At 46.5% G+C, this 21,460-nt stretch overlaps 5 non-coding genes and 1 pseudogene across 5 annotated transcripts; all 6 read right to left on the reverse strand.

The window, feature by feature from the left end:
- Window positions 1-3,214: 3,214 nt before the first annotated feature.
- Window positions 3,215-3,378, reverse strand: LOC142401791 (U1 spliceosomal RNA). The gene has a single exon (XR_012773206.1). It is a non-coding gene; the product is annotated as a U1 spliceosomal RNA (small nuclear RNA).
- A 549-nt stretch (window positions 3,379-3,927) lies between these two features.
- LOC142365996 (U1 spliceosomal RNA) lies at window positions 3,928-4,091 on the reverse strand. Its single transcript, XR_012766692.1, has one exon. It is a non-coding gene; the product is annotated as a U1 spliceosomal RNA (small nuclear RNA).
- Window positions 4,092-4,639: 548 nt separating this feature from the next.
- On the reverse strand, window positions 4,640-4,803 carry LOC142402564 (U1 spliceosomal RNA). The gene has a single exon (XR_012773393.1). It is a non-coding gene; the product is annotated as a U1 spliceosomal RNA (small nuclear RNA).
- Window positions 4,804-10,297: 5,494 nt separating this feature from the next.
- LOC142366629 (U1 spliceosomal RNA) lies at window positions 10,298-10,422 on the reverse strand (annotated as a pseudogene).
- Window positions 10,423-10,960: 538 nt separating this feature from the next.
- LOC142366238 (U1 spliceosomal RNA) lies at window positions 10,961-11,124 on the reverse strand. The gene has a single exon (XR_012766759.1). It is a non-coding gene; the product is annotated as a U1 spliceosomal RNA (small nuclear RNA).
- A 549-nt stretch (window positions 11,125-11,673) lies between these two features.
- Window positions 11,674-11,837, reverse strand: LOC142366509 (U1 spliceosomal RNA). Its single transcript, XR_012766839.1, has one exon. It is a non-coding gene; the product is annotated as a U1 spliceosomal RNA (small nuclear RNA).
- Window positions 11,838-21,460: the final 9,623 nt, after the last annotated feature.

Genomic DNA, 21,460 nt, shown 5'->3' on the forward strand with positions numbered 1-21,460 from the left:
AGAAGTTAAACCCAGTTTGTAACTGAGCTGACTCACAGTGGAAGTCACACGTTAGATCTGGTTCTCAGTGAGTGTTTCCTGTTGAGATCCAGCCGTGTCTGATCAGTGCTGCAGTTTCTTGTTTTGCATTATTCTCTCCTCTTACTCAGACTACACCTGAAACTAATCAAAATCAGGAAGCAGCATGAAGAATTGTCACATCAGCCAATTCAAATAAGTAATAACAAGTGCTTCACAAAGGCAAATGACTGAAGGGACGTAAAAATGAGGAAAATACCCTCAGTCCCCAGAAGTCTTTCTGGGGTTCCTGCTCCCAAAGCACACTGAGCGCTACTTCTGTGCTTCAGTGTTTTTCAGTAGTTTGTGTTCACTTTTTCCACCTCCGTAATGATCTGTAAAACTGAAGGTTGTTGAAGAACACAGTGCTGGATCCAAACAATAGTGTAATGTTCCAATTTGACCTCCTGGTGGCAGTGTCGTCTCACTGGGGATTTCTAATTGATTATTTTAAAAGCAGGAATCAATGTCAGATATTCATAATCTGAAGGGGATGAACTCCTGTGCTTCTGCAGAATACCTGAGTTTCCTCCAGTGCGACCATGAAGTTAGTGTTTTTCACCATATATATTTATATTCACACTAACTTATAGATTTAATCTGCTGTAACTCGTGGTTAAATGGAGGTTTTCCTCTTTCTTTAACTGCAGAATTCCACCGTAATATAATTCTAGTTAAAAAAATAAAATAATAAACTCATATGTCAGCTTTAGTTATTTATAAATGTAGATTGATGATACAAATTGGATGGAAGCTTTTGGCTCCGGATGAAATGTTTTGGGTTCAGGTGGAACCGAACCAGGTCAGCACCATTATTCCAGAATTCTTTGCATCTTCTTCAGATTTTCTCTGTGAAAACAGAGACTTCTGAAACATGTTTCTGAGCTGGTGTGGATGCTGCTGGAAGGACTTCTGCTGGTCACTCTGGTAGTTTTTCACATCTGTTATGATGTGTAACCGTAGCAACGGGAAAGTTGTTCACCTGTTGGTGCAGCTAACTGAGCTTCACAAAAGCCCAAGAAATGGCTGGAAAAATACCCCAAATCTGGAGTGCTGAAGAGGAGACGTCTACGAATGCAGAGCAGGAACAACATGGAGGAAAAGGAGGAGGAAGTTTAAAGCATTTCTTACCTCGATCATCAGGGGAAATGTGAGGTCACTGGTGGATAAGACAACTACATGGATCAACTACACACTGAAAGGTTGAATCCTAAACTTTCTCTTTTCATTTTCTTTTCATAGGGACTGAGTTCAAGCCTTTTCCAGATTCCACTCAATTTTATCAGTCTTCAAAGTTTGAAACCAACAAGTTTGAGACTTTATTGGGATACAGATTATGAGACAGAACACCAAGCAGCTGAACAAACCAGAGACAGTTGATGAGCAAAGCTGCTTCACAGGAAACATGTTGGAAGACTAAAAGATAGTGTCTGTGGCCATCAGTCTCAGGTAAAAAGTGCCAAGAAAGCAGCACAAAGCAGCAGAGGCATCGCTCAGAGGGTCAATAAACTGCTTTGGGACTCGAAGATCATATGTTCAAGTCCTGTGAGAGCTGCTTAAAGAGTTTAAATGTCTCCAGGTTTTAGAGGCCAAAGCAAAGAGTGAAAAGCTTTAAGGTGGAAAGTTTCATTCTCTGATTTAATGGCTCAAACTGGTACTGAGCAGCTTTTAGTTTGTCAAGATGAGGGATGAAAGCTCCTAAAGAAATAAAGTCTGCAGTTCAGCATCCCAACAGAAGAATGGAAGCAGCTCAGAAAGGAGGCTGAAGCTGTGATTGGGTGGTTCAGGCAGATGCAGAGCAGCTTCTGGAAGCAGAGGGAGGGGCTTCAGCTCCTGTGGATGCTGATGGCTGTTAGGAAAGGAAGGGCAGGTTGTTCAGCTCAGAGCAGGCTGGGATTTATCAAGCCAAAATGAATAGAGAAACTTTAGGATTCAACCCTTCAGTGTGGAGTTGAACAGCTCAGGCTGTCGGCTGAAAGCTTTGAGCCTCCGAGAACGTGGAAACTACGACCAGACAACTTTTAAAGTTCAACAACGCTGCTCACAAGGAGCAGCTCAGGATGATGGGACGCTGCCTGGGGTTGGACTCATCATGGGTTCAATTCCCTCAGATGCTCTGAGTCATAGCTGTCTTTCAGCTCGCAGCCCAAGCTGTGCGTCCAGATGCTCAGTCATACATCAGTTAAAGGTAGATGATTTATCTTATCTGATTATTTACAACATGTTTATTCAACTTTGGACATATTTCTGGAATTAATGGTGTATTGCTTGTATCTTTAAAAACTTTGCCCCCTGGTGTATGAAGAGAAGAAGAAACCACAGGGACCCACTCAGGAAGAGGGCGGGCTTTATTTGGGGCTTCAACAACCAGCTCAAACTGGCCAAATGAGTGAGAGACACAACACTGGAAACAAGTGTTCAGCAGCTGCTCTGTAAGTAGAGAAGCTGTGTTTTTCTGCTTCAGCTGAAATCCTTTAACTGTTCCTGCTCTGTGGAGAACTTCTGATAGTGGAGGGGACATTAAAACAGCTCAGGCTGAGGTCGGATGGAAAACACATGATGATGAGCTGCTTCAGGAGGAACTTTACACAACTCAGAGCGGACAGAAACTAAGTGAAAAGAATGCAAAATAAATGCTCAGTTTGATCCAAACTCCTGCAGCTGAGCGTGTAAAGAATAAACGGTGTGAGTGGTCTGTGGGGGGGCAGCAGGGCTTTACCACTGCTCGCCCCACCTTGTTTCAGCTCAGGTGTTTTCTGCTAAAGTCGACAGCAGGAAATGTTTGAGGAACTCTAAGAGACAGTGGTGTCAGATAGAGATGGGCTTTAGGCCACGCCCACACAGAACCTTATCAGAAAGTAGAAATGGACTGTTCCTGTACAGCACTTTTCTGATCTTAATGAGCACTCAGAGCTGCCGTATTCACATCTCGTTGTTGCCATCACTAAGGCAACGCCCACCTGCCTGGGGTGACTGCACTGTATGACCTCACCTGACAACTGCGCAGCTGCATATCAGCTGTGCAGACCTGCCGCAGCATTCAGCAAACGTTGCAAAACATGGGTTTTAAAGATGGAAAGGTGTCCTTAAAGCCGCAACGCCAGGACCAAAAACCAAGGTAGAGTTGCCCAGGGATATTCACGTTATACAGTCAAATCAGGGGAGAGCGCGAACGCAGTCCCCCACTACCAGAAATTATGCAGTCGAGATTCCCACATTTGGGGAATTCGCAAGGGTCAGCACAGCCGATGTGCAATGGCTGAGCCTCGTCCTGGGTGAACCACCTTCTTGATCATGGTATCTCCCCTGCCAGGTAAGTATGAGTTGGAACTGTCAGAGGCTGACACCTCTTTTCCAGGTGCCTCACTCGGCCGGACGGTGCAGCAAATTCAACTGTCTGCAGTGCCATGCCAGCAGCTAACCTGAATCTGAAAAGCTTGCAGATTAAAACAGTCCGGCTTTTCTTCATCTTTCTGATCAGTTCTTGTTTCAACAACCAAGGAACTTGGAGCACAAATTGATTTAGTTTTTCCACTCTCCCCATCTCTAGAGCCACACCCAACCCACACTGGGAAAATTCTTAGTTGAGGCAAACCCTCACGGCTTAATATCTCCAGTGCAGAAATGCTGCCGTATTCTCATCTCGTTGTTGCCATCACTAAGGCAACGCCCACCTGCCTGGGGTGACTGCACTGTATGACCTCACCTGACAACTGCGCAGCTGCATATCAGCTGTGCAGACCTGCCGCAGCATTCAGCAAACCTTGCAAAACATGGGTTTTAAAGATGGAAAGGTGTCGTTAAAGCAGCAACGCCAGGACAAAAACCAAGGTAGAGTTGCCCAGGGATATTTACGTTATACAGTCAAATCAGGGGAGAGCGCGAACGCAGTCCCCTACTACCAGAAATTATGCAGTCGAGATTCCCACATTTGGGGAATTCGCAAGGGTCAGTACAACCGGTGTGCAATGGCTGAGCCTCGTCCAGGGTGAACCACCTTCTTGATCATGGTATCTCCCCTGCCAGGTAAGTATGAGTTGGAACTGTCAGAGGCTGACACCTCTTTTCCAGGTGCCTCACTCGGCCGGACGGTGCAGCAAATTCAACTGTCTGCAGTGCCATGCCAGCAGCTAACCTGAATCTGAAAAGCTTGCAGATTAAAACAGTCCGGCTTTTCTTCATCTTTCTGATCAGTTCTTGTTTCAACAACCAAGGAACTTGGAGCACAAATTGATTTAGTTTTTCCACTCTCCCCATCTCTAGAGCCACACCCACCCACACTGGGAAAATTCTTAGTTGAGGCAAACCCTCACGGCTTAATATCTCCAGTGCAGAAATGCTGCCGTATTCTCATCTCGTTGTTGCCATCACTAAGGCAACGCCCACCTGCCTGGGGTGACTGCACTGTATGAGCTCACCTGACAACTGCGCAGCTGCATATCAGCTGTGCAGACCTGCCGCAGCATTCAGCAAACCTTGCAAAACATGGGTTTTAAAGATGGAAAGGTGTCGTTAAAGCAGCAACGCCAGGACAAAAACCAAGGTAGAGTTGCCCAGGGATATTCACGTTATACAGTCAAATCAGGGGAGAGCGCGAACGCAGTCCCCTACTACCAGAAATTATGCAGTCGAGATTCCCACATTTGGGGAATTCGCAAGGGTCAGTACAACCGGTGTGCAATGGCTGAGCCTCGTCCTGGGTGAACCACCTTCTTGATCATGGTATCTCCCCTGCCAGGTAAGTATGAGTTGGAACTGTCAGAGGCTGACACCTCTTTTCCAGGTGCCTCACTCGGCCGGACGGTGCAGCAAATTCAACTGTCTGCAGTGCCATGCCAGCAGCTAACCTGAATCTGAAAAGCTTGCAGATTAAAACAGTCCGGCTTTTCTTCATCTTTCTGATCAGTTCTTGTTTCAACAACCAAGGAACTTGGAGCACAAATTGATTTAGTTTTTCCACTCTCCCCATCTCTAGAGCCACACCCACCCACACTGGGAAAATTCTTAGTTGAGGCAAACCCTCACGGCTTAATATCTCCAGTGCAGAAATGCTGCCGTATTCTCATCTCGTTGTTGCCATCACTAAGGCAACGCCCACCTGCCTGGGGTGACTGCACTGTATGAGCTCACCTGACAACTGCGCAGCTGCATATCAGCTGTGCAGACCTGCCGCAGCATTCAGCAAACCTTGCAAAACATGGGTTTTAAAGATGGAAAGGTGTCGTTAAAGCAGCAACGCCAGGACAAAAACCAAGGTTGAGTTGCCCAGGGATATTCACGTTATACAGTCAAATCAGGGGAGAGCGCGAACGCAGTCCCCCACTACCAGAAATTATGCAGTCGAGATTCCCACATTTGGGGAATTCGCAGAGGTACGAACGAGTAAAGTGCAAAGGCGCATGTAGACGTGTAGACTATTGTCCAATGAAATAATCATATTGTCTACATACTCACATTGTCTTGGGCGTTTTGTGACCAATGGGCGCTGCCAACTGTCTACAGCCAGCCTCGCAACCGCGGCAGAAACCGCTCGGCCAATCAGAAAATCGGAGGGAGTGGGAGATAGGTGGGATTTTAGCAGGGAGTCTGCCGCACTTCAATAGGCCACCGAAAACTTCAGCTAAGGTAAGATATCATTCAAGCGCTTTTAATATATCCTTTCTGTGGGTGTCATTTCTCACTAAGTCTAATGATAATAATGTGTACATTATTTACCTGTCATACAAATGACGCCAAGCGCCGTTGACGGTAATGTTACTTTGCTAGATTCAGAGGCTCCGGGCTACACTATAACTGTTGTTATTACTGTAGCTGGTGTCAAACGGGATGTTGAGATAAATACGATTTACTTTGTTGACTACTGCCGTTTAAAAATGTGCCGATAGCGGTCGTTTGTTTATAAGTGCCGCGGTGTTAAAGTTACGTGACTTGTGGTTGAAAACAGTGGCTGCAGGTAAACAACTTGTTAGCTGCTTGCTTTGCTGCTAGAGCTCTACATTGTATTTTTATGGGGGCGGACGGACACGAAAGCTTACATTGTCACAATTATGAGGGCTTTTGTACTGTTTGGTTGTGTTAATCTGTTATAACAGTATTTAGAATGTTCAGTGTTCAGTAATTTTACCTCAGTTGGTATTGTATGACACAGATTTCTGAATAATATGCATCCTATTCTAATACAAAGCTTTTATACTAGTCTCATGCCATTACTACATGTAACAATTTACTATTAATATCCTATAGTTATACAGATTTATAACTACAGTAATGCAATCGTGTCAGCCTCTGTGCTTTTTTCCCCTCTATAACTTGTAAACTAAACAACTGGTTATACTATACAGGCAGGCTGTGTGTGTGTGTGTGTGTGTGTGTGTGTGTGAAGCAAATGGATCCTCTGATGCCTGTGCTGTCCATCCTGGACACAAGCTTCCCCAAGGACAGGCAGCAGTGTGTGCTTGGGATGACCAAGGAGGCCAAGGACTTCCTTAAGGCACATGCACGGGACCGTGAGACAGTGGACAGTAGGCTGAGAGACTCAGACAAGGCTTACAAAGAAGGTGAGAAGAGTGCATGCACAACCCTGTGCTTACAACTGCACTACTGTCTAGGCATTATTACTTTAATTTTGTTCCCCCTTATTTATCTGTCTACAGCTTTGAAGAAATGCCAGACCGTCACACCCTCTCCAACTGAGGCGCAAGTCCTGGGGCAGCTGGTGATGACCTTTGGCAAGTACACCAGCAAGAGCTTCAAGTGGCTGGTCGAGAATGATGTCGGCTACTGCAAATAGTAAGTGATGGCCATGTGAATAGTGTTATAACTTAATAGTACTGTATCACTATGTTACATTACTATGCCATTTCAGCATCGTTGACCGCCACATGAAGGAGATGAGGCACCCTGAGAAGAGGAAGACCATCAACGACGAGTGGCTGAAGGAGCAGCTGGTCAAGTACGCGCACCTCTTCACCACCGTCTCGTGCCACCTGGAGGTGAATGTGGACCGGGCCATCTATGGACAGGGGAGGTTCAAGTCGTTCACCTACCTGGAGATGTGGCAGTGGTACAGCCTGCACAAGAGGCTCCTGGCGGATCCTCAGGCTGGCAGCGACGCTGAGAGGAAGAGGGCGCAGGAAGCCTACACGTCGGTGACACAGTGGCTCATCATGAAGGAGGATGACATCAATTCAAAGGCCCTGAAGAGGTTCAGAAAGTACATTCTGGACAAGGAGGTATGTGTGCAGGTGAACATGTGTATAAAGGAATAACATAACAAATGTATTCAGCACAACTGAAATGTAATGTTCCTCCTAATACCTCAGCAGGGTGTAGCCACTCCTTCCACCGCGTCTGCTTCCTCCAGCAAGCCCCCAGCAGCATCTGCAGCAGCAGCAGCAGCAGCAGCACCACCCACCACCAGCAAGGCCCCTCCATCACCTCCTCCTCCTGCACCTCCCTCCATCACCAGCAAGGCTCGTCCATCAGCCACACCTACCTCCACCACAAAGCCCCCTTCAGCACCAGCAGCAGCAGCAGCATCCCCCACCACCACCGCAAAGCCGAAGAAGAAGGCCTCCTCCAAGTCGGCTGCCCCAGCACCCCGTGCAGCTGTGCCTACCTCTTCACCGGTACCCTCCTTCTTTGCGCCCCGTCCATCAGCCACCACTGCCAGCTCAGCAGACCCCAGCTGGGAAGACGACGCTCTGCTTGTGGAGGCTCTGTCCACCTACGAAACACAAGGTACATATTCATTTAACACAAGTTGTATTAGTTTACTGGCTAATAGCACACAGATCATGCATGTCACATCCAGTGGGCTGCTGTAATGAAAAGCCTCATTCCACAGTGTGGATATACTATATTCAATGTGTTTTGGGTTTTTTTGTATTTACAGAGAGCCAGTCACAGGAGGCAGTTGGTGGTGAAGACGCCATCCTGTTTGAAGGATGGCACAAATCCTGGGAGGCTGAGGACAGCGGGCTGCCCGAGCAAGACATTAAGTGGCTGAAGGAGGATGAGGAGAGGGGGCTCGTTCTGAAGCCGCGGCCCTTCTCTGACATGTACGGCAGGAAGAGGTGGAGGAAGGTCCTGAAGAGTGAAAAGATGTGGTTCCACTTTCCCGACATGCTCGGTGTGGTGGATGGTAGCACGGTCCCCGTGGCAGACAGTTTCTTCCGACACCGCGTCTTCTTCTGGAGGCCAGTTGATGTGTGGCGCTACAGCGTCCGCTGCACCGAGCCCGGCTGCCCTGCCAAGGACAACCCGAAGGCTTTCCTGTACCGCTGTGGCTACGGCAACACGGTGAGGCCCATCTGTGACATCAACGGCTGGTAAATGACTGATACTGAGGCCCAGTGACTGATCTTGACTTGTCTGAACTTTTTTTTTCTCTTATCTTTGATGTCCCTATGTTGTTGTTTGTGTATATAGTTTCCTGATTGCACTCCTACATGCACATAGTTCTCATTTTTATTGTTCACTTACACTTGATTTCTTGTTTGTTCCCATATCTACTGTTGCACATGGCTCTCTCTCCTGTCTGCCCACTGCTCCTAGTCAGTCAGTCAGTCAGTCAGTCTCTCTCTCTCTCTCACACACTTAATTTAAAATGTCTTGTCATGAAAAATGTGCACTATACATGTCTTACCTTGTTTACTAAATGAGAATGCACTTGAATAAATGCACTTCAGCCCTTAAAGTGCCTTGAATCGCAGTGGCAGTGTGTTGTGTCATTTCTTATTCCAAGTCAACACTTTCAATGTTCTCCTTGAATCTATTCATTATAATGTAACCTACCAGTAATTATAATCATTCATGATATACCATCATCTGTAATAATAAACACATGAACAGCATACAACTGAAGAAATAAAAAAAGTTTATTGACTTAATAGACAACGTTGCAGAGGTAACAGATGTGGTTCCACCCTCCCGAGATGCCCGGGGTGGTGGATGGCAGCACGGTCCCCGTGGCAGACAGTTTCTTCCGACACCGCGTCTTCTTCTGGAGGCCAGTTGGTGTGTGGCGCTACAGCGTCCGCTGCACCGAGCCCGGCTGCCCTGCCAAGGACAACCCGAAGGCTTTCCTGTACCGCTGTGGCTACGGCAACACGGTGAGGCCCATCTGTGACATCAACGGCTGGTAAATGACTGATACTGAGGCCCAGTGACTGATCTTGACTTGTCTGAACTTTTTTTATCTCTTATCTTTCATGTCCCTTTATGTTGTTGTTTGTGTATATAGTTTCCTGATTGCACTCCTACATGTACATGTATATAGTTCTCATTTTTATTGTTCACTTACACTTGATTTCTTGTTTGTTCCCATATCTGCTGTTGCACATGGCTCTCTCTCCTGTCTGCCCACTGCTCCTAGTCAGTCAGTCAGTCTCTCTCTCTCTCTCACACACTTAATTTCAAATGTCTTGTCATGAAAAATGTGCACTATACATGTCTTAACTTTGTTTACTAAATGAGAATGTACTTGAATAAATGCACTTCAGCCCTTAAAGTGCCTTGAATCGCAGTAGCAGTGTGTTGTGTCATTTCTTATTCCAAGTCAACACTTTCAATGTTCTCCTTCAATCTATTCATTATAATGTAACCTACCAGTAATTATAATCATTCATGATATACCATCATCTGTAATAATAAACACATGAACAGCATACAACTGTGAAGAAATAAAAAAAGTTTGTTGACTTAATAGCCAATGTTGCAGAGGTAACAGTGTGTCATTTCGCCCATAATCAAAGTCTCCATCACCATGTAGGCCTCAAACCAGCGGGTCGACCTATGGAAAGACAAAAATAAGAGCTTTAGAGTTTTTGTTCACATCCACATGTTTCTAAAAATAGCCACACCAATTAGTCTCATGTCTTTTTTTAACCACCTTTTTCTTTTTTTCATACAATACCAAGTACCAGCTGGTGGGTGAAAATAAATAAATCACTCAAATGAAGTGATCAATAGACAACAATGCAAGCATTAAAACATGATTCAATGTCCAACACTCCCAATTAGACAAAACACTTGTATAAAACGATCATTTAAGTCGTATTTTGTACATTTCCCTAGATTCACCCTGCCACAACACTTCACCACATGGCCTGGCAGCTTTTGACAGCTAATTGACCAATAGTACAGTATGCCCATGATTTCCCATCCCTCCCTCTCCATGGATTTGATTGACAAATCTTTTACCCAATAATATGCCTTATTTGTCCTACAGTCTACATCTGATTTTGCACTTTATACGCGCTGAGGGCCATTCGCAAGGGTCAGCACAGCCGGTGTGCAATGGCTGAGCCTCGTCCTGGGTGAACCACCTTCTTGATCATGGTATCTTCCCTGCCAGGTAAGTATGAGTTGGAACTGTCAGAGGCTGACACCTCTTTTCCAGGTGCCTCACTCGGCCGGACGGTGCAGCAAATTCAACTGTCTGCAGTGCCATGCCAGCAGCTAACCTGAATCTGAAAAGCTTGCAGATTAAAACAGTCCGGCTTTTCTTCATCTTTCTGATCAGTTCTTGTTTCAACAACCAAGGAACTTGGAGCACAAATTGATTTAGTTTTTCCACTCTCCCCATCTCTAGAGCCACACCCAACGAACACTGGGAAAATTCTTAGTTGAGGCAAACCCTCACGGCTTAATATCTCCAGTGCAGAAATGCTGCCGTATTCTCATCTCGTTGTTGCCATCACTAAGGCAACGCCCACCTGCCTGGGGTGACTGCACTGTATGACCTCACCTGACAACTGCGCAGCTGCATATCAGCTGTGCAGCATTCTGCAAACCTTGCAAAACATGGGTTTTAAAGATGGAAAGGTGTCCTTAAAGCAGCAACGCCAGGACAAAAACCAAGCTAGAGTTGCCCAGGGATATTTACGTTATACAGTCAAATCAGGGGAGAGCGCGAACGCAGTCCCCCACTACCAGAAATTATGCAGTCGAGATTCCCACATTTGGGGAATTTGCAAGGGTCAGCACAGCCGGTGTGCAATGGCTGAGCCTCGTCCTGGGTGAACTACCTTCTTGATCATGGTATCTCCCCTGCCAGGTAAGTATGAGTCGGAACTGTCAGAGGCTGACACCTCTTTTCCAGGTGCCTCACTCGGCCGGACGGTGCAGCAAATTCAACTGTCTGCAGTGCCATGCCAGCAGCTAACCTGAATCTGAAAAGCTTGCAGATTAAAAAAGTCCGGCTTTTCTTCATCTTTCTGATCAGTTCTTGTTTCAACAACCAAGGAACTTGGAGCACAAATTGATTTAGTTTTTCCACTCTCCCCATCTCTAGAGCCACACCCAACGAACACTGGGAAAATTCTTAGTTGAGGCAAACCCTCACGGCTTAATATCTCCAGTGCAGAAATGCTGCCGTATTCTCATCTCGTTGTTGCCATCACTAAGGCAACGCCCACCTGCCTGGGGTGACTGCACTGTATGACCTCACCTGACAACTGCGCAGCTGCATATCAGATGTGCAGATCTGCCGCAGCATTCAGCAAACCTTGCAAAACATGGGTTTAAAAGATGGAAAGGTGTCGTTAAAGCAGCAACGCCAGGACAAAAACCAAGGTAGAGTTGCCCAGGGATATTCACGTTATACAGTCAAATCAGGGGAGAGCGCGAACACAGTCCCCCACTACCAGAAATTATGCAGTCGAAATTCCCATATTTGGGGAATTCGCAAGGGTGAGTACAGCCGGTGTGCAATGGCTGAGCCTCGTCCTGTGTGAGCCACCTTCTTGATCATCGTATCTCCCCTGTCAGGTAAGTATGAGTTGGAACTTTCAGAGGTTGAGACCTCTTTTCCAGGTGCCTCACTCGGCCGGACGGTGCAGCAAATTCAACTGTCTGCAGTTCCATGCCAGCAGCTAACCTGAATCTGAAAAGCTTGCAGATTAAAACACTCCGGCTTTTCTTCATCTTTCTGATCAGTTCTTGTTTCAACAACCAAGGAACTTGGAGCACAAATTTATTTAGTTTTTCCACTCTCCCCATCTCTAGAGCCACACACACACACAGTGGGAAAATTCTTATGTAACCCGGAGGTATCCCCGAGTCACGTGATTTCAGTTCAGTATATCAATTTATTCTCAGTAATAAATAAATAGTTACACTTATGATAAATAATTTATTTTTACTTTTTTTGTTTATTTTTACTTGTAAAAACATGGTAAAAACACACTATATAGGATATAATGTGAAATATTGAATTTGAACATAACTGTGAAATATATGCGAGTTCAGGAGGGTATCGCGGGAATTGGGGAAAAAGAGAGGGAGAGAACGGGAGGAAGAAGCTCCAGGCAGGTTTGCTAGGAGAAGTGTTTGAGAGTTACACAATTAGTTTCCTCTGTTAAGTCGTCATTTATCATTTATTGTGACACTTTGTTTTTTATGGCGCAAGCTCAATCCGGGTTTTTGAATTTGATTTATAACATTGTTTTTACTATTGGTGAAGTACTACGAGTGTAGACACCGCGATAAGGCAACGCACATGATCGAGTGGTGCATGATAGCTAGCTAAAGTAAAAGAAGTGTACACCAGCGCGCCGATTGTTGCTGATTATTTTGATAGCAGGACAAAGTAGTGAATGTTTCTTGGTTAGCGCCTCAGACTACCAGGGACGTCTGAGGTTCCACCAGGTTAACCTTCGAGGGATCAACGCGCCCTGGATAGCGCCACTGGCGACCAGGATAAAGTCAGTGGTTCCTCCGGGCACCGAGGGATCAACGCGCCCCGGATAGCACCACTGGCGACCAGGATAAAGTCAGTGGTTCCTCCGGGCACCGAGGGATCAACGCGCCCCGGATAGCACCACTGGCGACCAGGATAAAGTCAGTGGTTCCTCCGGGCACCGAAGGAGGCTCGCGCTTCGTGTCTCCACGTTTGCATGGGAGACGTGTGACACCACAGACAACCCACCGCAGCTCGCTGGGGTCGTGAGTAAAGGCAGACTTTGACGGGAATAAACTTGAGAGAATTAACAGGCTTGCAACGTTTGTTGTTTTCATAGCCGGCTTTTTGTTTCTTTTATTTGGTGCACCGGTGCAGTTTTGTATGAGTGTTGTGACTAGAAGGGTGACGTAAGCCTCACGCTCTACTTTCGGGAGTGTGGGTAACATTTGGTTTTATACTGTGGGGCTACTGTCTGCAATAGTAGCCTAGTCTAAGGGAAGTATTGGCCAACTGTTTTTGTTTTGTCTTTGATTAAGGGGGAGAGGTTTTTTGTCAATGTTTATGTTGAGTTACAGGGACAACGTTGTGCTGGGTTAGAGGAGGAGGAGCCTACTCTTCCATGCTCTTTTGAAGTTGAAGGGGCTGGTACTTAAATTTAGGTACTGAAAGGCTTATAATTATGCAGAGTGTGGCCACGGTTTAGAGGTGTGGTCGGTAAAAGCAGTGAATATAGTGACATATAGTTTGAAGTGTACTATTGAGTACCTTTGATTTATTGTTTTTTCATTTTGTGAGCTTATACGGGGGCAACATAGTAGTTGAGAGTGGGAGATTACCCATTTGTGCATTTTTTGTTTGAACTATTACATAAATGGTGCTTAAATAAATATTTTCTTTTGGAAATTCATTGTATAACTTGTCAGACTCCACTCACTTTAGGGTAACTGCATTACCAGGTACACATACTTACTATAGCTCAGCACGAACCCACTTTTGTCCACTTATTTATCTGAACGGTAATAGGAAGGGCTACATAAAATGGCGACAAGGATGGGATTTGTTTAGCAGTGGGTGTATTATTTATGTTTATGTTTAAGTGAGTGGAGTAGTCTAAGTTTAACATAATAACTTATCAGTAGACATGTCAGTGTTAATTAATTGGTGTAAGCGTGAGGGGCTAGACCTCAAACATGCCTTAGTTGTCGGCCAAGTTCCAGCTGATGTCAGCATGGACACATTAGAAGAAACACTCAATTCCCTTAAACGTCTTGGTCGAGTTAAAGTGAAGGGAAGGATGTTCGATCCTCAAAGTAATGGATTGATGGTGCTTTGTTCTTGCAGTCAGGTAGTGAATATAAAAGCAATTCCTCTTGATGTGATACCTAGTACGGGAGGGGAGCCCTGGACACTCAGTGTGCCCGAGTCAGAAGAAGAAGAAAGGGTGACCTCAGCACCTGTGCTTCAAACTGAGCCCTCAACTCTCACCACAGAGCAGTTCTTAAAGTCCATAGGGGACATCCTAGAGAAAACCCAGCGAGCAGGAGCACCAGAGAACACTGCTTTCCGGAGGCTACGAGCTTTTTCTGGAAACGTCCCAAAATAATAGACACATGGTTGATGCAGGCCCACTTGATGGTAGACGAATGTGAGTGCTCTACTGGGGAAAAACGCAAGCGCATCATTGAGAGCTTAAAAGGCCCTGCATTAGAGATCGCACAAGCAGTTAGGTCTAGTGACCCCAACGCCACACCCAAGGATTATCTCGAGGCCTTAGAGCGTGCCTTTGGGTCTTCTGTATCAGGAGAAGACTTGTATTATGCATTCAGATTGCTGCGCCAAAATCAGGGAGAGAGGTTGTCGGATTTCTTGCGTCGCATTGAACATGCATTAACTAAGGTCGTTCTTAGGGGTGGGGTGACAGCTACCCAAAGAGACAGGTGCGTATTGAACAACTTCTACGGGGCGCGATTGAGTCAGACCTTGTGTTAGTACAACTACGTCTCCGTGAACGCAAAGTCAACCCCCCTTCATTCTTACAACTTCTAACTGAGATACGTGAAGAGGAAGACCAGCAGTCAGTGAGACAGAAGTCAACAACACTGAATGCTAAAGCTACCGTACGGCAAGTTAAAACAACTGAGGATGAGCCGCTGAGTTCCACTGATGTAGCTAAGCTACGGGCAGAATTGGACAAGCTCAGAGTGGTAGTTGCTAAATTGACAGCCAATGAAGCACGACACACAGCACCGAGCAGGGAGACTGAGACTACCGTAGCCCCACACAGTAATCCTATGGACAACGACAGTGAGGTCAGGGCCCTACAGAGACAGGTAGCTGACCTTCAGCAACAACTGCAGATTATGACTGTGAACCACCGCAGTGTGCCTTACAGTGCATCCCCAGCATGGAAGCCTCAGGGTGGGGGTGACACTTATCCCAAACCAGTGTCTGCTAACAGCAGGATGGCTCAGCCTTCTAGTGGATTAGGGGAGTATTTCTGCTATCATTGTGGGCAGGATGGACATATAGCCACTCGGTGCACTGCTGAAGAAGATTTGGGTAAAGTCATCACTCGACTAATTCGTAGCTTGCGTAAACAAAAAGGGGAAGACTCCTCTCAGAACAACCCTGACTCAGCTGATACAAATTGCCCGGCGAAGAAAAGCCAAGTGGAAACCCCAGTAGCCTCCCTCCTTCCTGACGGATTAGTGGGAAAACCGTCTCTGAGCCCTGTGAAGATCGATGGATAGCGGGTCTACTGTTACCATTATTTTCGAGAAGAGGTACCGTGAGCATTTGTCTCATCTCACCATCCAGCCTATTTCAAGGTTATGCATCTGGGGCCTAAGTGACAGTAGCTACCCTTACCTGGGTTACGTGGCAGTCTCCATGCAGATCCAAGATGGTGAAGGCCGTTTCCTTACCCAGACAGTCCTGGCGTTGGTATGCCCTGACCCCCAAGGACCAGACCAAGTTTCAGTGATTATAGGTACTAATGCAAGGGCATTTCACCATGAACTGGTGACAAATAGCAGAGCAGCGGGACACCACTCTGCGATGGCCTGGAGAGTGACTGCTGGTCTCCCGACACCAAACCCTGAAACACTGAAGAGTCTTACTTCAGATCATGTGGGGCAGGTTAAGTGGGTGGGCCCAGGGCCACTTACTTTGACGCCAGGGGAATCCTGTGTAGCTGTCGGCAAAGCTACCCTTGACGGGGCAGGGAATCCTGGGATACTGGTTGTGGATAGCTCAAGTGCCTTACCACAAGGGGTGGCCTTGCCTCCCTGTGTGTTGTTACCAGCTGACCTGAATAAAGACCGTTGTAAAGTTCTCCTAAAGAATGTCTCCCTGAAAACAAAATCCATCCCCAAAGGGACGGTCATAGCGCAGATCCATAGAGCCGACGTGGTGACTGGTCTTGCACAGGCCCCATCCGTCCAGGATGACATTGATCCAGCTTTGTTTGATTTCGGAGACTCCCTGTTACCTCAGAAGTGGCGGGACAGACTAGCTCAGAAGTTAGCAGAAAGGACTAAAGTGTTCTCTGTGGAGGAATGGGATGTAGGATTGGCTAAAGATGTGGAGCACCACATTAGGCTTTCAGACTCCCGACCTTTTAGAGAACGATCCAGACGCATTGCTCCTGGAGATATTGATGATGTACGGCGACATCTACAGGAGTTGTTGGCCGCCGGAATAATCAAGGAATCACGCAGCCCGTACGCATCGCCCATTGTCGTAGCAAGGAAAAAGAGTCGCAAAATTTGCATGTGTATCGATTACAGAACCCTAAACACACACACTATCCCAGATCAGTACACAGTACCTAGGATAGATGATGCCCTTGACTGTCTATCTGGGAGCAAGTGGTTTTCTGTTTTGGATTTAAGAAGCGGTTATTACCAAATTCCTATGTGTGACGAGGACATGGAGAAGACCGCTTTTATCTGTCCACTGGGTTTCGATCAATTCAAACGAATGCCGCAGGGCATCATGAGCGCTCCTGCGACGTTCCAACGTTTGATGGAGAAAGCAGTGGGAGATATGCACTTGTTGCGGTGCTTAGTGTACCTGGATGACATAATTGTGTTCAGCCACACAATCGAAGAGCACGAAGAGCGGTTGCTTAAAGTCTTGGACCGCCTGGAGGAATTTGGGCTGAAAGTATCCATTGACAAGTGTCAGTTCTTTCGAACTTGTGTTAAGTATGTAGGGCACATTGTATCTGAAGATGGGGTCTCCACAGACGCAGACAAGATTAAGGCGGTGGCCCAGTGGCCACAACCCACAAACCTGAAGTCATTGCAGTCATTTTTAGGGTTTTGTGGTTATTACAGACGATTTATCGCCAACTACTCTGCAATTGTGCGCCCCCTGACTGACCTAACAAGAGGTTATGAGCCCCCCAGACGGGGATGACCAAAACAAAACGAACAGGGAAAACACTACTTGAGCAAGGCTGAGCCATTTGGGGAACGATGGACTCCCGCCTGTACCGAGTCATTCCAAAAAATGAAGACTTGCTTGATTCAGGCCCCAGTGTTAGCATTCGCTGATCCAACCCACCCTTACATACTGCATGTGGATGCCAGTTTCGATGGCCTGGGAGCTGTGCTCAACCAAGAATACCCAGACGGCCTGCGACCGGTAGCATTTGCAAGCAGAAAGCTCAGTGTTTCAGAACGCAACTACCCAGTTCATCAACTTGAATTTCTAGCCCTAAAATGGGCCGTAGTGGATAAATTTCATGACTACCTTTATGGCCTTCGCTTTACTGTACGCACAGACAATAATCCATTAACCTACGTCCTGACTAGTGCTAAGCTGAATTCCTGTGGCCATAGGTGGTTGGCGCCCTTGTCTGTGTATGATTTCTGCATAAAATACAGACCAGGGCGCAAAAATGTAGACGCTGACCTTTTGTCCCGAAATGTAGTTGAGCAGGTCGGGTGTATTACCCCTGCTGGGGTCAAAGCCATCTGTGAGCCCATTCACACCCCTGTGCTCAGTGACCCTGCAACCAGATGCATTGATCAGTTGGGTGCCCCACTCCAGTGCGTCCCGCAGGCGTACTTTCACTCCATACAAGTCAGCGAAGGGAATTTGGAGCCTTTTAGTTTAGGTGAGCTGCGTGTGGCACAGGATGCCGATAACACCATTAGTAAAATGAAACAAGCCCTACTAGCTGGTAGACCAATTGCCTCCCCACGAGATTCCCCAGAACTCAGTGCCCTACAAAGGGAGTGGCCACGTCTTATTATCAAGAAGGGAAATGCTATATCGAAACACTGTCAGGAAATTAGGGAAACAGATTTCCCAGTTCGTGCTACCCAAGCAGTTGAGAGTCCCTGCCCTACAGTCACTACATGATGAGGGAGGGCACTTGGGCATTGAACGTGTCATTGAACTGATGAGGGAGAGATTCTTCTGGCCCAAGATGGCAAATGACATAGCCAACTACATAAAGAACTGTGGCAGATGTGTAGTTAGGAAGACTCTCCCTGGACGTGCCGCTCCATTAAACCAGCTTACCAGTAGTGGACCACTCGAGCTGGTTTGCATGGACTTTTTATCAATAGAGCCAGATTCCCGCGGAGTCACGAATGTTTTAGTAGTGACAGACCACTTCACAAGATACGCCCAAGCCTATCCCACTCGGGATCAGAAGGCCCCTACGGTTGCAAAAGTACTGGTTGAGAAGTTTTTTTGTCAACTGTGGGTTGCCTGCTCGGCTCCATTCCGATCAGGGGAGGGATTTTGAAAGCCGACTAATCAAAGAGATGCTCAAAGTGTTGGGTATACGGAAGTCTAGAACGACCCCTTACCATCCTCAGGGAGACCCTCAGCCTAAGAGGTTTAACCGTACTTTGCTCTCCATGTTGGGTACTCTAGATTCTGGAAAGAAACAAAGGGGGAGTCAGCAAATATCCACTCTTGTTAATGCGTACAATTGCACACAAAATGATGCCACTGGTTACTCCCCCTATTTCTTAAAGCTGCAGTCTGCAAGATTTGTTGTTGTCATGCGTAAAGTCCTACTTTTTGGCATTTTAAGAGTTTACATGATCTATCAGAACACTTGAAGTTGAAAACGGTGACCTCCGTAGTCGCAAAATGCAAGAAATGCTTATTTTTTAACCGAAAAATAAAAAGTTATTCAACTTCCTGTCCCGCCCCTTCAAAACACATGAGAACTCGTGATCAACTCACCTGTCATTTGCGATCATGGAAGACACAGTAAGTAGACTAGCCCGTAATGAAGTTCAATAGTCCAGATAAATAAGCGTGGGGACGAGCCTACCTTGTATCGCGCGTGCACAATCGGTGATTGACAGGCAGCAGAGCCCAGCTCGTAAACCTGATTGGTTACCTTTTACCGGTCCGGTCTGCAATTTTGTAAACAAACCTGCTGGCTTTGGAGGGACCTAGCGGGACATATAGGGGACCTAGAGAACTCTTTTTTTTTTGTATTGGGGTATTTAATGTACTACTTTCAGAATCCCCGGACAGTTCCAGGCATTATGCTTGAAAAAGAGTTGCAGACTGCAGCTTTAATGTTTGGGAGGGAGGCCCGCCTTCCCATAGATGTGTGTTTTCGGGCAGTGTTTGACAGTGAGGAGGCAGTCACTCACCAGAAGTATGTTGAAAACTTGAGAGGTGACCTCAAGAACGCATACCAGTTGGCCATGGAAGCCTCTACTAAAAACCATCAAAAGAACAAACGGGCTTATGACCGAACTGTACGCCAACAGGCTCTTGAAAAGGGGGACAGAGTACTTGTGCGGGCATTAGGGGGAACTGGTTAACAGAAGCTGAAAGACAAATGGAGTTCACTGCCCTATGTAGTTCTTGAAAAGTTGCCAAACTTACCTGTTTATCGGGTACAACCTGAAATGGGAGCAGGGGTAGTGAAAACCTTACACAGGGATCATTTATTACCAATTGGCGAGGTGGTAAGATTGCCCTATTCCAAGAATAATGACAAAGAGGAGCCAGAGCCACACACAAAGGGGGTGGCTACACGGCACAAACACCGGGGAACACGAAACAGTCACCATACCCAACATACTGATCATGAATCCAGTTCCTCTGATGAGGATAGGGACTATTATTCTCCTAGAGTCACTGTAAGTTTAGATCCTGATATCCCACCATCCATGGAAGTGGCTGCAAGTATGGAGAATAGAGGTCAAGATGTGTTGGAAGCAATTTCCCCACCGTCAGCACAGCTTACTGCAGAGAGTAGTGGGGCTGATAATAGCGGCGAAGAGAATCCTCCTATCATAGAGACAGATGCAGGGTTGGCATTAGATAATGGTGATGTGGATATGCAACCAGCTCACGTAGAACCAACAGAAGGTTCTGCAGTGTCATTGTGTCTATTGACTGTGAAGGTATAGGACAGTATGCCCCTAGAGGGAGGCGACAGCCAAAGCCAGTGCTGCGGTTCACCTATGATGAATTGGGGAAACCTTCAGATTGCCCGGTAGTTATTCAACACAAGGGCATACGGGTATCAGTCAGCAAAGACAGGGTCAGCCCCAATACTGCATGTTTGATGATTCGTATCGTTCCCATGGTCTGATGGGGACATACAGACCATTTGAAGGGGGAGGGTGTAACCCGGAGGTATCCCCGAGTCACATGATTTCAGTTCAGTATGTCAATTTATTCTCAGTAATAAATAAATAGTTACACTTATGATAAATAGTTTATTTTTACGTTTTTTTTGTTTATTTGTACTTGTAAAAACATGGCAAAAACACACCATATGGGATATAAAGTGAAATATTGAATTTGAACATAACTGTGAAATATATGCGAGTTCAGGTGGGTATCACGGGAATTGGGGAAAAAGAGAGGGAGAGAACGGGAGGCAGCTCCAGGCAGGTTTGCTAGGAGAAGTGTTTGAGAGTTACACGATTAGTTTCCTCTGTTAAGTCGTCATTTATCATTTATTGTGACACTTTGTTTTTTATGGCGCAAGCTCAATCCGGGTTTTTGAATTTGATTTATAACATTGTTTTTACTATTGGTGAAGTACTACGAGTGTAGACACCACGATAAGGCAACGAACATGACCGAGTGGTGCATGATAGCTAGCTAAAGTAAAAGAAGTGTACACCAGCGCGCCGATTGTTGCTGATTATTTTGATAGCAGGACAAAGTAGTGAATGTTGCTTGGTTAGCGCCTCAGACTACCAGGGACGTCTGAGGTTCCACCAGGTTAACCATCGAGGGATCAACGCGCCCTGGATAGCGCCACTGGCGACCAGGATAAAGTCAGTGGTTCCTCCGGGCACCGAGGGATCAACGCGCCCCGGATAGCACCACTGGCGACCAGGATAAAGTCAGTGGTTCCTCCGGGCACCAAGGGAGGCTCGCGCTTCGTGTCTCCACGTTTGCATGGGAGACGTGTGACACCACAGACAACCCACTGCAGCTCGCTGGGGTCGTGAGTAAAGACAGACTTTGACGGGAACAAACTTGAGAGAATTAACAGGCCTGCAACGTTTGTTGTTTTCATAGCCGGCTTTTTGTTTCTTTTATTTGGTGCACCGGTGCAGTTTTGTATGAGTGTTGTGACTAGAAGGGTGACGTAAGCCTCACGCTCTACTTTCGGGAGTGTGGGTAACATTTGGTTTTATACTGTGGGGCTACTGTCTGCAATAGTAGCCTAGTCTAAGGGAAGTATTGGCCAACTGTTTTTGTTTT

Source organism: Odontesthes bonariensis, chromosome 2, assembly GCF_027942865.1.
Source record: "Odontesthes bonariensis isolate fOdoBon6 chromosome 2, fOdoBon6.hap1, whole genome shotgun sequence".
NCBI lineage: Eukaryota > Metazoa > Chordata > Actinopteri > Atheriniformes > Atherinopsidae > Odontesthes > Odontesthes bonariensis.